An 18,857-nucleotide genomic window follows, 5' to 3' on the forward strand; every position below is an offset into this window, starting at 1 on the left:
GTAACAAGAGCCTGACATATTGCATAAAAAGGGAACTCACTAAATAGAGTGTTTTTCTTTTCTTTTGCTGTATAATGTTCTTCTATGACTGTGCAGTGGTCTTTCAACCTGCATGATCTCTGGTGATCTTTTACAGCGGTTTTTCTCTGCTTTCTCAGATTTTTTTTTTCTGGTTAGAGAATAGTACAGGAGTCATAATGTACTATCAAAGAAAATCCCTTAGGATCAATTAGTTGTGATCAAGTAGTTCTAGTCAATACTGAGAAACAGACTCAACAGGTAGTTGCTATGTGCTACTTAGTGTGCAGTGACTGCTGGAGAAACACTGAAACAATCTTAAGATCTATGTTCAAATCTTTCAATATTAGTAGACATTAAAATCACCACTTCCTATTTGTACGCCACTATGAGTCCACTTCAAAAACTCACGTGACACGTAAATATAAAATTTGCAGACAAAGACATGTATAAATAGCAAGAGCAAACAGAATTAGGCATATGATTAAGAGTTTATTTGAAGACTTGAATTTAGCTTTAAGTCAGTGATTACTTGTAACATTATGCCCATGAGATTTTGCTAACTAGAGAGACAAAGGGTCAAGTATTAAATGTAGACTAAATCTACGTTTAGATACCTCTTGTTTTTAAGAAGTGTAGTATTACTAAAGTGTGTCATTTCACCTGCACTCCATTTATCATAGCTATTGATACATGTTTGATCACTTACTCCCCAGTAAGCAAAAATCATCAGGATACCACTTTGAAATGCATAGCTTGCTGCTCTTTATGGAGATCTTCTTTCAGAACTCTAACTGCCTCCTCCATATAAAATGATACTCTGTCATGGAGTTATCTAGATCAATCTATGCCCATGACAGGGGGGCAGTAGGCCCATGGGCCCCCTGGCTCCCAAAAGTTCTTCATCTTATATCATGTTAAATTCAGGCAAATCTGCTCTGTAAAAAAAAAAAACAAACAAACAAACAAAAAAAAAAACCAAAAAAAAACGTATCACACGTTTCCTCTGGGATTGCAGACCAAGGAGGTATTGGAGAATTTTATTTGCACTAAACAGTACCTAGACTGTATGAACCAGGTATTTCTCCTGGAAGAAGGAAGAAAGGAACAAAATCATTACTGCAAACAAGATTCATTCCCAAGACCCACGTACAGATAAAAATCAAAAGGTTTTTCAGTTAGAGAGGGGAATGTTTCTACCAACTCCTAGCTGATCATTCTTAGTTCAGTTGGTCTTCCTGAACTTTATACAGAAGAGCCTCTGTGGAGGTATATGGCAAAAGAAGGCAGTGACAGGGCCTTCTACTGAGATAAGCACTATGGAACAGTAGAAGAAACAAGAAGAAAAAGCAGCTCACTCCCTTCCAATGACCAGTAACAAATCAAGAGAAATATAACCTCAATCCAGAGAGATACTGCTCCCTCAACTGCTAATTCTTCAATGAGGGTGAGGAGAGGCAGACCTAGGGTCCACTCCTTCTGGTCATTTAGGTGCATTGCTTGCACCTGAGTTCCCTGGGTTAGCTATGCCTTCTCATCTGGTGCTCAACCATTGGTATTGGTTATGACCTGACAATTCCAATGCAAGGGCCTACGATTGTTTGATTTCCAGATGAAAACATGGCATAAAGCAAAGAAAGTGCAGCATAAATTGGGACTGGAGAGTACCTTCTGCCTACACTGTTCCCGTTGACCTGGCTGTGGAGTGAAGGCTTTTTAAAGCAATTGCTTCAGAAATTCGGTTTATTATGTTAATTCCTTTAAAATGATTATGGTTAAAAACAGATTAAAAGCTTTAGATCATTTTAAAAATGTAACTGTACATGTTTTGTCAGTTCTGTGATGAGAGGATGTAAATCCTGTCCAAGAAGGTCGAAATGTATTGAAATAAGGATCTTCAGTGCAACAAGTGAACTACCTAAGACATTTGGGTGTCAAACACTGATGTAATAGAGCAATTCCATGGAAAGTTTGCAAAGCATTATCAGTTATAGTCCATGAAACCAAACCTCTCCTTCAAATCCCTGAAGACCAACAATTTTATATCTGCTGTGGTGACACTGCTGCTTCTCTTCTCTCAGAATCTGTTGTACAGCTTCATGACTGACAAATGCAAAAGGAAGATGCCAGAGGCATATTTGCTGCTGAAAGATGAAATTTGTGCTTTCATATTTGAACTGTCAGCTGTAAGCAGTTAGTAGGTAAGTCTACAACAGTAGATTGATAGCTGTATTTGTTACAAATCACCATATATAGTGTTAATTCCTAAGGCATTTAAATAACTAAAAATCAGAATATAGCAATAATTGTCAAGTTGCTGTTAACTGCGACCTATGAATTAAAAACATCAAAAGGATGGATGAAGAAACATCCCAAAAAAGGAGATATATTCATAATGAGATTGCATGAGTTACAGTTCTGATTTTTCCAAGCATTTTATCAATGACATAGATCTCTTTACAATTATGCTGATATATATATATATTTAATTATTATTTCAATGCTTGTTTCTGCATTGAATGCTAGTCCAGCAGCAAGGACAGTGTGGCCTCATAGTATGTCTGTCTGTCTCCAGATCTGTGTAAATGCTCTTTACTCCACTCAATTGCTTGCTTCCAGTACAGATGAGATGGTATGTCTGAGACATTGCTTCCATGCCACAGGAATCTTTCAGCTCAAGCAGCAATGTACCATGTCTACTCATTCTTAGTAAGAAATCACATCAAGAAAACATAAACAACCCTAGGAAAAAAATCAGCTACCAGAAAGCCAGAAGTAGTTACAATAAAAGAGACAAAGACCTGCCTTTGAGAAAAGATGCTCTTCAGGTAGGCATAATGACAAATAAACTCAAGCAAATACACATTAGGCAAGATAATAAGGCTACAATTGCTCAGTTGATCCCAAGTATTATCATTGTCAGAGATGTCCCTCTTTGAGTTTTCTAACACTTGAAGTAGTTGTGCATCTGATATTAATAAGTACAAAAAAGGTGTATGGCCAGGGGTTACACAAGTTAGAATGAGTGAATTTTGTTGCTCTTTTTAGTTCTGGTTAAAAAAACAACAAATCTTATAGAGGTAGAAAGGTTGTTAGCAGTCCTTCCTCATTCCCACTTTTCTGTTTTGTGTATGCAGAAGTGAGAGACTTCATGCCAGCATACTATATTACTTATTAAAGAATCTTTCTAATAAATAAATTAAATAATGAAGGGGTAGGAAGCTCCTTCACATTTATGAATAAGAAGTGAATCAGCAATGGCATGTTACTATTGATTTCATAATAATCTGCAGTAATTAATTAACTAGTAGGTCAACTGGAAATCAAAAGGGAATTCTTTTGCACACACACATTCAGAAAAGTAACATTACCAGTGGAAGTACTAGAATTTTCTTTCATTTCAAAGGTGTATGCTGGGAAAATAAACCAGTTTCAAATAATTGTGTAGTATGGCTTTCCATGAAGGCAATAAATGAACTGAACTTGTACAAGGAATCTTTTCTTAGCAGAATGTTGTGTTTCTACCTGACTCCTTTAAATTTATTTTCTTTGCTGAGTAGGCCATCCATTATTTTGACATGTTTTATGGTGAGTTAGAATCCTCAATTGCTTCTGCATACCAAAAAAAAAAAAAATAAAAAAAATAAAAAAAGAGGTTTCTTCAGTTTTCACATAAAAAAACAACCCTATCCTCAAAAACGTCAGAGGCCATTTAAATGTCATTGCTTGAGAAAACACTCTGAAAATGCTCCAAAATGAGCTTTTCTGGAGATGTCAACTCTTGGAAAAAAATAAAAAAGTTTAAAAAATGCATCTGTCAAGTTACATTGTAATCACTTTCATACAGGTTTTATTGTATACATATGAGAAATAGATTAGACGAGTGCTCTAAGCTATGCTACTCCCACAAGGAAACAGATCTCACAGAGAGAAATTTACAGGTTACTTCATAAGTAAGATTAATTGGATTTATTTCAGCTTGGCAGTTTTCTCATTTATAGAAACAGTGGATACAAAAATTGCTGGTTATTTTGGTGGTTTTCTTTGCTGAAATTTCTAATATATTGGCAAAACTGTTGAAATATTGTAAGTTGTTCCACAGCTTTATCATTTCTGTTTTAAACTCATATCTAGTATTCCGAAAGCCAAATGCTGAACCTCTTTATTACCTTGTATATATTGAGATGGCATTTTGGAAAGAGAAAAAAACAGAGTTCTTTCTGTACTGTGACATATATTCTATGTCATTATGGATACCAGCAAAATTTTGAAGGATTATTTATTACTGTTTAGATAAATAAATTTTGAACTCACTTCAAATAAATCAGAACCATTTCATATTTCCTTGATGTTCTTTGCTGGAGAAACTACAGAACTTTTGTGAATTACTTTAACTGGAATATCTGTAGTGGTGGACAGCTGCTGCTCGTAGAAGAATACTCTCACGTCATGAGTCTCTTATTTTTATTGATTAATTAGTAAGCAATCCCAATGATGATTTGCACTATCTATTAGAAAACAAACAAAGAAACAAATTAAAAAACACAAGAAAAGACGTTATATGGATTTATATACATGTAAAAGCACATATAATATATGAATATATATATTTTTAAATCCAGTTCTTGTACAGATTTCACTACTGGAGCTGTTATGACTTACTAAGAAATATAAGAGAGACATTTAAGAATTTGTCTTTTATATCAATAATTTGGTGCTTATCTTTAATGGTCTAAATTGAATGAACTACTTGACTTTTCTATAACTCAAACTTTACAAATCTTCATCTTTTCTTTGGGTTTTCTCTGAAATTATTCCAGTTTATGGGTGTTCTTCCTCAAATCTGAATGTCAGATCTGGATGTAGTACTCTAACAGTGGTCACCTCAGTAGCAAACACAGAAGTAATGAATATAACCTTTCTTCTAATGCCATGATGTATGTGAGAAGAGAGATACTAAACAACCCCACAATACAGGCTGCCTGTGACACAGCCCTGAAATTTTTCTGTATGACATGGCATCTTCACAGAGGCTGGACAGTACTGAAGTGGCAAGTAGTGCCTAATAAACTCACCACCTGATTTTTGCAGTAAACTCACTTATATGCAGAAAAGAGTTTTAGTGGACATTGAGAACTCCCCTGCCTACAAGAAACTGCACTGAAACTTTTAAGACATTGTGAGCATTGAAGCTTTTATGAAGCAATGATTTGTTACAGGCAAACTGCAAATCCAAAGGAAACGTAGGCGTTCTAACAGCATGGTACAGAGATCCTCTAAGCTAGCTAGGGGGAAGCATTTCAAGCCATCTCTATGGATTGTTGTGTCCACCTACAGCAATAAAATGCTGCTCAGAGGGCTATATGATGAATTTCTGAACTGCTATTCACTGAAATGATGTTTTGCTTCATACTGGGAGTATGCACCCACTCACATTTCTGCCAGTGCTGTCAAGGTACAGTTTTTAATTGACTTGTGAAGTTATTGCCAACTGGCATATTTTTCAATTTTGTTACTTGAAATGTAGTCATGTTTTTCTTGTGACACAGTATGCAACAAAATGATAGTAGACTAAGTGAAAGAGAATCCAACAATCTCCAAGCCTGGCAATATATTCTCTGAATAAGGATAATATTTGAACTTCAAAGTTTCTTGTAATGCCTATTATTATACCTCAACACTAATACAAAACTTCTGGGAATATGAGAAGAATATAGGTTTATGCACTAAGGCTACATTTACATTAATAAATTTAATCTGCTTAGAAAGTATTTCTGAACAGGCTTATATTTTAAAGAGTCTTGGAAACTAAGTGTGGCTATTTCTGTTTTAGACTTTGTGATCATTCATCTCATAGCAATCACTAAACATCCAACTGATGGCGATGATTTCTCTGTTATACTTCTGTTGGTTTATTCAGGTTGGTGATTTTCATTTTTACCCATATGATAGAATCATAGAGTCATAGGAACATAAAATGGCCTGGGTTGAAAAGGATCATAATGATCATCTAGTTTCAACCCCCCTGCTACGTTCAGGGTTGCCAACCACTAGACCGGGCTGCCCAGAGCCACATCCAGCCTGGCCTTGAATGCCTCCAGGGATGGGGCATCCACAATCTCTCTGGGCAACTTGTTCCAGTCTGTCACCACACCCCATGTGAAAATATCTTAATATATAAATATATAATAAAATATCTTAATATCTAACCTAAACCTCCCCTGTCACAGTTTAGAACCATTCCCCCCTTGTCCTATCACTATCCACCCTCGTAAACATTCATATCCCCTCTTGTTTTTGTCTAGCAGACTACATCCTTCTGTATCTGGAGTAGTCCATTACCTGTGACCTGGCAATATATCCCACCTCTGACAGAGCAGTTAGGTGATTCTCTTTTTCTATATGAGATTCTCTTTGTACTAATTCAAGAAATATTTCTTTATATTCCTTTTGTGTTTAATAGTGTTTTAAAAAATATGTTGAACACTTAAGTGTTTAAATTGCACGTTGTGGTAAAGTCTTACCTTTCTTGCCCATCCACAGGTTCCCTTGGCAGTAATGCTTACTCTAGGCTATATTTAGACATAAGATGGAAGGAGACTTAAGTATTTCATTAAATTCACCACTGACATTTGTGAGTGAAGAAGAAGGAAGAAGTTACAGATGAACCAAGTGTGCTAACTCTCAGGTAAAGCAGATTAATAGTAGGTACAGACTGCTCTGCAGAGGCTTTTATGAAAATACATAAGGAGTGCTTTACGTGTGCTATGGCACAGGAAAGCTTTTTTGTTTGTATATTTATTTTTCATTCCTACATGCACGTAATCAGGTATGCTTAGTCTTTGATATCTAATCTAAACATGAAATATCAAGAATGTAACACAAGGTATTTTTTTAAAAAAAAGAAACAAAACCAACCAACCAAAAACCCTCACTAACCAAATGTTTGCATGTTTTATTTTTTTTTCCTTTACTTTTCCTATAAGAAGGCATACCTGTTGATACAGGATAAGAGATGTGTATATATGGATGGATCCCTGGATGAATACAGTAGATTATTCAAAATATTTTTATCAGATTTTCAACTGACAACAAATAAGAGCACATTCATTTTACATCTAGAACAAACTCACAGTGAGTGTGTCTTATGTTAATATACCATGTAGTTTGTAGCAAATGTCTTATCTTGAAGATATCTGGATTTGAACCAAAACTGCAGTTTAATCCAGTAAAATATTTCTTTTATAAGTAAATTACATGGATCAAACTTCTTGTCAGAGATCACTAAAGATCAGCTCAATCCACATTGTTAGTCTCAACTACTTGCAATAATCCAGATTTTTTTTTATTTTATATGGAATAAATGATGGTATACCATCATTTATTAAACGGTATATTGTATACTGTTTTTGAGAAAAATATTCAGGATAATTAATTCAGTTTGTAGTTGAAACACAGTATATTTCACTTTTTTTTCTTTGTACATGGACCTTTGCGATGACTAAGATATTCTGGTTTGGCAATTTGATACCTGCAGAAAATAACTCTGAAACACTCTTCTTAAGTAGAAGACAGCCTGTATCATTTGTTCATTCATATATAGTTTCCAACTGTCCAGACAGAATAAATGAGACTGTTAGTAATTTGAATTGTTTTGTTACAGACAATTTAACGCTTTTAGCATTCTGTTCATACATGGAGTTATTGTAAATGTGATCCAATAAATAGTACAGATTGCTTCTTTATGGCTTGTTTGCTGCAGGTTTTACTGATCCTTATACTTGACCTCGAAGCGTAACAGGAAACTATAAGGAAGAACATTGAAAAGGAGAAATGAAAATTTTTAAATTGAACAGGCATCAAATCTCTTAGCCTGTGAGAGTTGAGTCTACAAAAATAAATTTGTATGATGGTAAGACTTTGTCTGGCAACCAATTTAGAGAGCATTGAACGGGTAAGAAACGATCTGAAATCCTTGCAGATAAGAAGGGATTGCTAACTTGTCCTGTGTGCATCAAGAGATGCACGACTCGAATAATTATTAATATCTTAAGGGCATCACCTGCGATCTACATATAAAAGATACTGAAACAGAATGTATGAGGATGATTACATGCTGGTTTTCCCCTCTCCTCAGCACCCCTCTTACTTGTTCAGGGCACTGCACAAACAGCAGACACTCATCGTCTATATTTTACTTTTGTTTTTCAATATGCGAGCTTTATCTAACATACTGAATGATACTTAACCCTGGCTCTGAAGACACAATTTCTCATTGATTTATATGCTTTCATATGAGGTAAGTGTATGACATTGGCCCCATTTTATCAATTTTTTCCAAAGTTCATGAAACATTCATTATTTTGCCTGCTAATTCAGTACAATATGAAGTTTGTAGTTCAGAAAATTTCAAAGGCTTGCATAGTACTTAGTTGGATGAAGCATTTTGTAAAAATCAAATCACATTGAGATAGTTTTTGCAAGTATGTGCTTAGTGGTTTTGCAATTTATATCTGATTAGGTATGATTTCTGAAAGATTCAGTTGAAGTGTTTTGTCCAAATTCCTCTAGGATCTTTTTGGCAGAGAAAAGGATATAATTTAATACTCCATAAGACTGTCAAAATTATTAAGCCATATGATTGTGCTTTCTTCCTTGTAGTATCTCATTTGATTTGCCATAATCCTTCCAGCTCCTGAGGGAAATGAATCTAGGATCATTCTCTTCAAAGCAGTAACAAGCAATTTATTGAATATGATGTCTGAAATGAATGTAATTATGTAATTAATTGTGTAACAGTGAAAAAAAGAAACAGAGGAGAGAGAGATTAATTAATTTAAACATGCAACCTTAATTTCAGACTAAGTTTGAATCGTTTGGCTTTCTGATATTTTCCTTCTATTTATTTTCACCCAGTCACCTGGAAAATTTCTGAAGGTGCGGTTGGCTCATAGGTTACCATTTCCCATGCCATCCTTTACTTAGAGGCTGCTGTTTTGACAGAACTTCACAGTGCCTCTTAGTAAGGCCAGGACTGTCTCCATGTATAACACGTGTTGTATGAGCAGCACTTGTAGAAGAGCTGTCCTTTATCATATTTCAGAATAAATTTTCATTTTACACATTTGTATAAGCCTGTTTTCGCTCCATACCCTGACATGGTGTGGAATATTGATGTGCATTTGTTTGTCCTTGTTTCTTGATAGCAGATTGCTTCTGTATGGATTTTTCTTATTGTAGGTTTTATTAATTGTAGATTCTAATTTCTGATCTTGATTCAGTCATCTGGAAAACATTAGCAAAGGACTGATAACAGTATTATGAACAGAGGACTCCAACTTTTCAGGCTTACTGTGAATTCCTTTTTAAGGAAGGACTTTAAACTTTCTTTCTCAAAAAGCAGTCTTCTCAAGGAAGAACAGAAAACTCATGGCTTGAAACTTATACTGTTATCTTCCTGAGGACAAACTTTTATGACTGTACTGGAGTTGTAAGTGGCTGGATTGATAATTTTTTTTTTTCCCATTTCTGCTGACCAGGCAACAGATATCTCTTCCTTTTAGATGTGCTTTTTGTAGGAGTTAACAGAATAGATTCTGTATTAGAATAGATAGATTATTCTGTATTAGAATAGAATAGATTCAATTACAGCCTCTTTTCTCCTCAGTTTAGATTGGAATTATCACTCTGTTTTGTTTTTTCTGTGTCTTCTCCATGCATATATAAACTCGAAAAATCTGTCAGTGCATCCAAATAAATATGGCAAACCTTCTAAGAGTAAAACATACATTTCCCTATCTAGGAAAGAAAATATTGCAAATTCTCAATCTGGACCTTGATAACTTTTATTTAAAAATAATCTTGTTGTGATTTTACTAGTTATATTGTGTTAAAATAGCTCTTGATGTTAATTTTGTTAATTTTCTTCTTGTTTATTTCACACAAATTTACTTCAGTTTCGACATTGTGGTAGTAGCTAGGATGTGAAGAATACAACCCTTTTCGATCTGCTTTTCTGCCTTCTTCACGCTGTCAGCTCTGACACTGCTGTGTAATCACATGTCAATTTTCATTTTATTATTCAGCTTTGGCATAATTTATAATTTAAAAAATGATTCACTGACATATATTTTTTCACCATATAGTTAAAATGAAGTCATTATCCTAATGATCTGTTTGAATTTTATATTTCCCTTGTTTCCAGCTTATCACTCAGTGTGCTGCAGTTTTTCTTTCAGGAGCTGTGAAGATTAAAATTTACAAAGTGTAAGCATGTCATGATTTTTTTTTCTACTTTTTTATGAGTTCTCATTTAAGCATTTAATTTTCTCTCTATATTATACCTGTGCTTGAAGAGATGGTTGATTTTTTACAAGAGATCTAGTATTGAAGCCCTGATAGGAATTAGTGACACAGCACCTCTGTACAGATGTTCAGCTCCTCTGTAGAAACTTTTCATTTCTCTTTTATATCTGCAGTTTTACAAGGCTGTTTTTGTGTTCTTATTGGCATTATTTTAGAAAAATTATCAGGGAAAATAATTATATCTTCTCAGAATAATATATTTTTTTTATTGTTGATTTGTTTTGTTTTCTCTAAAGGAAAAGCAAATTTGCTCTTTAATCTTTTCTCTTGTTTTCCCTTCAAAGATGGTCACTAGTCTGAGGTGCTGAGTCTTTCTTGTTTACCTTGGAATATAATCTGATACCTTAAAATGAAAATGAAGGATAACTTGCAGTTTCTGAGCTAGCCTAGTTAGAGCATCTCAAATCTGTAATAACACTGCAAACATAGGCCATATTGTCTAACACAAATTAAGTTTCAGTGACTAAAAGAATAAATCAAGTTGCATAATTATTCTGAAAGCATTTTATGAAACTCATTAAAAATGATTGTATCTAACTGGATTATTGTGCTTTTCCTTTGTTTTTTTTTTTTTTCTCCTGTGTTTGCATGTTGTCACACTTCCAGTTGCTTTAGCATCAGCTACGTGAGAAAAAACACATATAGTACAAAAAATTTCTCTGCATAAATGCCAGATACTTTCTGTGCTCACATTACTTGTATTTCATTTCACTGAAAAAAGAAGAAAAAAAAAATCTGAAAATTTCCTCCTCCAGAATTTTGCCCATGAGTTCAATCTGATGTAGGTGGTAACTGCATATCTAGAAATGCTACAGCACAGATACAAACAACATGTAACATTTTGGGCCCCATTCTTCCATTCTTCCTGTCCTTTTTTTTTTTTTCTTCCCCAGCGGTATTTTTATAATCAGGAAATTCTCATCAAGTTTACTTATTATTCTTACCCCAGTGTTAATGCACCCTGGTAAAGTTTCATGTAACACGCTCAATTATAAAGAGATAAAAATTTCCCTAGGAAAAAACCATAAACAGCAGATAATTTTTTTGTGCTGGGCTTAATATATCAGCAGTATGTTGGTAGCACTTCCGTGTCATTTACTATGAGAGTCTTTCAACTTCAAGCCCACAGTAAAGAATGCCATTTACAGGTGGTTTATTATATGCACACAAAAGTGGAGAAAATGCATTTTTGGTTTTGGCTCTCTTTTTTTATTGGGTCATTGCTATAACTATATGGTATCATTGACTAAAATTATGATTTATAGAGCTGCAAGTGAAAGGACAATAAGCATTTCTGCAATTTACTATTTAAAAAAACATTTAAAACTTCATCTATCAGCAAGACAATTCTATAACAAATTTGTGCTCTTGTATACGCATGCAAGTCATGCAAAGTTTAGATGAGGCCACATGAGATGATGTGCAAAATCAATATTGGGCTAACTTACAACTGCAGATAAAATACATTAGGGAACAGATGACCAAAATTTGGCTGCAATTAGGGAAAAGACTGTCATGTTTTTTTCTATGATATGATTTACTGATTGGTGAAATGACTTTCTTCTTTCACTGTGAATGGTTCAGGGTTAGATGCAGAACTTCTATTGCAGTTTGTGTCTAAACTAGGTGATTATTTAGAAATTTTTATTTTATTATCATTCATCTATGAACAGTTTGGAAAGACTGCCAAAATAGCAGTACATTAGTTAATATACTGAAAATAAATTACTCTGTGGAAGTAGATATTCTATGTCAGAATATTTGTTATTAAACTTTTAAATCAAATGGCATCCTAGTTAGAGAGCGGTAGAAATTTTTCACGGGAATCCACCATCAGTGCCAAAAACAATTAGCAAACACTACCTTCTGTAATTACTTTGCTTCCACGTTTTGTGCCTTTATCCAGAATTTGTCCTTGTGAGACTTCCTAGGAATGTGCTTCCAAACAGAAGACAGTTTTATGTGTGCTTGTATGCGTGTTGGGATGAATGAGGAGTAGAGGATAGAGAAGAGCAAAAATAGATGAGATCTGTATGGCTAGAGAATGCTAAAGGATCTCATATCCATTTTTGTACTGTAAATACTGCAGCAGATACTGTAAATAGTTATCTATCTGCAAATTACATAGTGGATGGCTCCTTGAAATCCCTTGTCCTTTGCAACTCTGCTTTGTTTGTAAGCTCTAATCATTTGTTATGGGAGCAGCTGTCATGACTGCTGTAAGGTAGGAAAATCTGCAAAACAAACGGTGCTATCTTATGCTCTCGTGAACTTCAGCTCAGCTTCTACCTCCCCAGTCAGCACAGAACTCTTTAAAGATGGAGGGTAGTACCAGATGGAAGAATTTGCTGGGAAAAAAAAAAAAAAAAAAAAATCAGCAAAATCCTTGAAAAAGAAACAAAACTGTAGTAAATTTAATCAAAATGAAAAGGAAATCAAGACTACATAGAAAGTCTAAAGACAAAAAATCTGAGAGGAAATGGACCTATGGAAGAACTGCCATCTATAGTACCTGGATAAGAGAGGAATATTCTCCCTGCTCATGTTTTGAAAGTGTGTCATCATGAAAGGTTTTCTCCACAGGCTAGGCAATCTGACAGGAAAGAAATAAACTACCATTAAACTAGAGGTGCAGCAGCACAATCTTTGTAAACGTTTTTCCATATCAACACTTAATAAAATTAATGAGCTGTGAAGGGGAGGTAGGGGAGTAGACCAAAATATTAGATTTCATTTAATTAAGAAATTCTGTCTTTGATTGTTTTGGTCTGTTCTTCAAAAGACTGTGGAGGCAGATGTAGAGAGCTTTAGAAAGTAAGCTTTAATTATGAGCTGTATTTATTTTTTAAGCACAAAAGAGTGACTAGTTTAGACATGCCAACCTATCTGGAAGACATTTTGTGGGGGGTTTGGGGCCAGTTGGGGTGTTCATTATGTTCTACATGCAAAAGCTCTTTGATTGTTCCCCAGATCTTGTATTGCTGTATAATTTATTTTGTAAAAGATTACTTATTATTTAGAATGAAAGCATACTAGATTCTTATGAGGAATTTCTAAAGATATTTTTCCTACAAGGAAAAAGAAATCACAAATATTTGTAAATTGCTTAAATATGAACTGATTGGATACTAGATTCCCTTATCCTTCTATCAGATAGAGTCAGTCTTCCACAAAGTGAGAAAAAAGAGAAGACTGTTAGAACAGTGTTGTATTTTACACATGCACCAGTACTGCTCACTTTGCAGACAGTACTGATCAAGAAGATTCCTTGTACTTTCCAGTTAGGAAGAGAAAGCCTTTATTACACTGTCCTGTACCTAGCAGAGCTTCACCTGATAGCTAATTTTAAACTATTAAATTTGTGATAGCAGGATGTTCTGTCCTGGCTAGATTTCCTTGCTGAAAAGCCAGGCAGATTCATCTGAACTCAGTACTATACTACTAGTGGTTCATGCTGCTAAAGAAGGCACCCCTGGAACCTCTGCAGGACTGTAAACCTATTCATTCTGTTCTTTATTCCTGGCCCGAACAACCTGCCTTTCAATGGACTGTTTCAATGGACTGTGCCTGCTATAGGTGTATTTCAAAAATATTCTAGAAGGGTCCCAGTTTCAACTGTCAGTTGTATTACAGGCAAATGCTTTCTCTCTTCCTGATCCAGCCAGGGCTGATCAGATGATGGATGATGACTGATAATGATGCATTGGCAGAAATGAGTGCACAGATGCATATAGTAAAGCTAGAAAATAGCTTCCCTCGCTACTTGTCTCTAGAGTTAGTTACCAGTTTACCCTCTGAAAAAGAAAAAAACAAAAAACACACACCTGTTCATAATAACTAGGAAAAAAAGGGATTTAGTTAAAAATCCAGCATAAGGACTTTAAAAACCAATCCTGCTTTGCTACAAGAACATATGGCAAAAGAAAGTGATGACAGTACCTTCGAATAGGATGCAGGCACTATGGATCAATAAGAAGTAACAAAGAAGGAAAATCAGCTCACCCCTTCTGATAACCCATGACAGCTTGAAAGAAGTGCCATTTCCATCCAGAGAAATACTGATCCCGCAGCTGCTTATCCTTAATTGAGGCTGAGGAGGGGTCAAAACAGGCTCCACCCCTTCGAGTCACTCTAGTGTACTACTTGCACCTGAGCTCCCTGGGTTAGCCACGCCTTCACACCTGGTGCTCCAGAGGAGACCTCACAAGAGCTGAGTAGAGGGGGACAATCACTGCCCCCTTCCTGTTGGCCAATCTTTTTTTTTAATGCAGCCCAGGATATAGTTGGCCTTCTGGGCTGCAAGCATGCACTGCTGGCTCATGTCCAGCTTCTCATCCATCAGGTCCCACAAGTCCTTCTCCATAGGGCTGCTCTCAAGGAATTCTTCGCTCAGTCTCTATAAATTCTTGGGATTGCCCCAGCCCAAGTGCAGCACCTTGCACAATGCACGTGATAGGCCTAAATAAGACTGCTTGTGTACTGGAGTTTATTTTCCTACATTCTGATTTTTAGAACAATGTTTTCAAGGGTTCCTGTAGTATGTTTCTCTCTCTTATAGAGCAAGACATGCATTGTGTAAAGTTTATACTAAGGGCAAAGTACAGGTGCTAATTTGAAAGTTCTTTCTCTTGTGAACAGAAAAATAAATTAATGTTAATTAACTCTTTGTGTGTGCGTAACATTTTAGCATTTTTCTAATCAGTTGTTTTGCAAATGTGAGGTTAAATAATTCCTGCTTTGAGTCACCTCAAATATGCATTTCAAGGGCTGTGTTCTTCCATTTTAGAATGACTTTTGATGTTATCTTAAGTAAATGAGGAAATGCTTGAGCAAGGGCAATTATTACCTAGAATATAACTTTAGATAGAACAAAAAATGGTGGTGTGTTCTTCTAGGGTAAAAGTATTTCCTGGGAAGGACAGAGCTTTTGCAGTCATTTTACAAAATTGAGAATAACAGCATTTTAGGAGTGTGAACCAGAGCTCCAAATTCATTAAAATGTCTCAGTGTTTTCCAGTCCATAAGTTTTAACTACTAGACCAAGAAAAACACATATATGAAAAAACTATTTGTTGGCTCAGTTCCTAGAATCTCATTTTTGCTTTCTGCTTTTCATGGTGTATTGGATTTACATTATGCTCGTGCATAGCTCAGACTATTAAGGTGAGTAGAGTGACTTCTATGCATCAGTATGTAAGACCCGTTATTGAGTATAATTTGAAACTGTTAAAAGTCCTTCATATAAATCAGTGGAAAAGAAATGAAACTAACCACTAATAAATTGTGTCATTATGTATTCTGATGGTAGAAAAGACCAGTGGTAATTACTGTACTTCGGTCTAAATAATACTTATTACTCTTTACTTCAGTAGAATATTTTTGAAGTAGCTATTCTATATTTGGATATTATGTCATCTCCCTCATCTGAAAACATTCTTATTCTTATTATATTATTTTTAGTAATAATGAAAGTAACAAGACAGGAAAGACTGTTTTTCCACATCGAGGATTGGAATTTGTATTAAAAAAAAAAAAAGTTACAAAGGTCACAGAAGATTTCTTTTAAATTATGGCATAAAGAAAAGGCGTTTCATCCTAATTTCAGATCCCTCATTTTAATTCAGTAGATGAATGGAAATGAGAACAGAATGTCTACGACAATAACCAGTTTCCTTGAGGGAGGGTAAGTATTGGATCAAGTTCGCTGTCAGAGAGGAAAGAAGTAAAAAAGTCCAAAAAACCTTTTGCTTAATTCTGATATTTAAGTAAGCATAAATATGATAAGTACTATACAACAGAATTTTGATCAAATCTGATTGTAGGAATAAAATAGAAGAGAGAGATTTTTGTCTTCAATGTTTCAGCTGAGACATGATAAAGCTTTATCTACTGTAATTTTATTTCTGTATTGTGCAGTCTTACATGAAATTATTGACATTTGTGTGAAGATGCCTCTGTGTTATTATCACAAAAGAGTCATTTAAAGTTGTACTTTAACTGTGGTTGACATCAAAGCATCTGCTCTGTGAGATACTTATTACTATCAATCCCTAATTCACTGCACACTTGCAATAGCATTAATAATTTCCATGAAAAAAAAAGTTTAGCCTAATGTGAATTTCCAGTTCCTAATGTATCACTGCACCAGAGGAAAGAAGGAACGGAAAAGGAAGTGAACTATATGATCAATTTCATTAGAATATGCTGCATCCTTAAAGAACTAGCAGTGATTTCTCTGGAGAATAGTAATGGTTTTCCTGCACTGTGGACTTGATCTCAGCTAGAAAAATGGTCAGAAAATCAGCATCTTACTCCCATAACTCTCTCCACTTGTCTAGGCTTTTGGGATTAATCTTATTGTCAGGTTAAAAAAATTAAAATAAATCAGAAAGTATTATTTAATATTACAATTGCTACAGTAATATAAATGAATGTAACCCTGCTCTTTTATTTCCCTAAATGATTTGCTGAAAAGCAATTTTATTTTTTTGTCAAATTGCAGTTCTTTCTTCCTGATGTAGGGTTTCAGTCCATTTAAAAGAGCTCTCAGACATTTCCTGAAAGGATTCCCTCTTTTAATTTGCTATCTCTTTTAGAGATGGACTGGTTGTTATACAGCTGGCACTGTTATTGCACAGTCCCATTTTAGTAATCTACAACAGCCATCTGTGCAACCTCGAAACCCTACCAGATAAATCGAAGCATTTTTACAGTCCAAAGTTGTATACTTACGGTTTGAGGTGGACCAGGGATTAAGATTTAATGGTAATGTAAAATAATACTATTATGAAAATAATGGCTTTAGAGTTACTGCTTCCATGTATCAAAAGAATTTTCCAGTTCTGCTCACTAACCATACTAAGTATTTTTTAACTAATCTAATTTTATTGAGAATATTTTGACAAATATAGCAAATTATTACAATACAATGGTTTTTTAGGCATCTTTAAAAACAGTTTTATAATTTCATGTAGTCAAAGACTCAGACAATTCAATATGAAAGTTGATTGTGCCTTGAAATAAATGCTATTTTAGAGGAAAAAGGAATGTTCAAATCTCTGTATCTCATGTGAAGCTGTTTTTAAATGGATAGCATGACGTACAATTGATAAGTATTTTCCCCAGGCAATTTTTCTTCCTTTCATTTAGGCATGAAGGATACGAAAACAATTGGAAAAGACTATGCTTATTACATTGGACTTCATTTTTTTTTTCTTTTGATCATCACTGTGTTTTCTAAAATATAATTAATTGTACTGTTTTTCCTTTTCGTCCTTCTATTATTATTTTTTTTATCATGTTTTCACCATCCTGTCAAGCTTAGTGTATTTTGCCTAGAGGTGAGGTTTGCTGCTATATATGAGCAACAAACAGCTGCATTCTGTTTATTGAGACATGCTGCTAAAACAGCATAAAACATAGTTAGGTATGCTATCTGCCTGCCAAAAGCTACAGATTTAGAGGACCATGGTGTATTATTCATAGTTATACTCTTCCTGATACTGAAAAGCAATGAGATTTTCAGTGGAGATTTATCTTAAATGGTTACTGAACTCCAATTTTACCTAAATTCTGAGTTTATCTTGATCAAAATGAGCTTACTTTTGCTCAGGCCAATGAGTCTGTACATCCCCATTAAAAGTAGGCAAAGCCATTAAAATCATTTTTGGAACATTTTTCTGTACTGGCTGATGATAACAAGCTTTGTGTCTCCAGCTTCCCTTAGGGAAAGTCAATAAATGACCAGGGGAATTATCCTTGCCCTTTTCCTATGTTTCCTTGCCCCGTCTCAGGTTCTCGCAGCACAGATTACTCGGTAAGAATGGTATAATGGGAAGTACAAGGTGTCATAATTTTTTCTACTTAAGTTCATAAAGGAAAAATACTTTTTTTTTTTTTTTTTCCTGACGTGCTAGTTAAATTTTGGTGCTTCTGGTTTCAGCATTGTCTTTTATACATCTTCAGTACAGCAGATCTTGAAAAGCACTCTCTAAATTTTAGGAAAATCAATCAATCAATCAATTATGTGTATTTGAGTTGTGGCCTTGTTTTAAATATTGTTGGGATTCCAGAACTACATCAAAAAGTAACAAATGATAGATATATCTGGGCATAGTATTGGTGAATACTTTTTTGCTAATCTTCACATTTGTGGTTTTTTTCCTGTTCATTTTTCAAGTACCTAAAATTATTTTTTCACAGAATAATGAACTCAGAAATTATTTTTGATGTCTTTGCTTGTTGTACTTCATATTATAGTGGTATATCATGCATAGACTTTTGCTCCTGTATCTAGATTATGCAGAAATGATTGCAAAGATTTTAATGCATGAAGATCAATTCTCAGAATTCTTTTATTTGTAGCTTGACCATAAAACCAAGGAAAATACTGGCAGCTAAAGATGTTACCACAAGTAGAAAATTCTAAGTCTAGTTTCACTGTAAGGGATATTGTTTTTAGGAGACTGCTTAGA

The 18,857-nt window shown here is 34.6% G+C and overlaps 2 long non-coding RNA genes across 2 annotated transcripts in view; one reads left to right on the top strand and one right to left on the bottom strand.

The window, feature by feature from the left end:
* Window positions 1-18,857, top strand: part of LOC121110658 — a 94,694-nt gene that overhangs the window by 24,225 nt on the left and 51,612 nt on the right. Inside the window, exons 2-4 of the long non-coding RNA XR_005859605.2 lie at window positions 2,100-2,219; window positions 5,852-5,938; window positions 6,562-6,706. This is a non-coding gene — a long non-coding RNA (uncharacterized LOC121110658). The remainder of the gene's footprint in view (window positions 1-2,099; window positions 2,220-5,851; window positions 5,939-6,561; window positions 6,707-18,857) is intronic.
* Window positions 11,025-14,411, bottom strand: LOC124417939. Its single transcript, XR_006939215.1, has 3 exons — window positions 14,323-14,411; window positions 12,896-12,976; window positions 11,025-12,731 (listed from the first exon to the last, which is right to left on the bottom strand). It is a non-coding gene; the product is annotated as an uncharacterized LOC124417939 (long non-coding RNA).

Source organism: Gallus gallus, chromosome 4 (genome assembly GCF_016699485.2).
Source record: "Gallus gallus isolate bGalGal1 chromosome 4, bGalGal1.mat.broiler.GRCg7b, whole genome shotgun sequence".
NCBI lineage: Eukaryota > Metazoa > Chordata > Aves > Galliformes > Phasianidae > Gallus > Gallus gallus.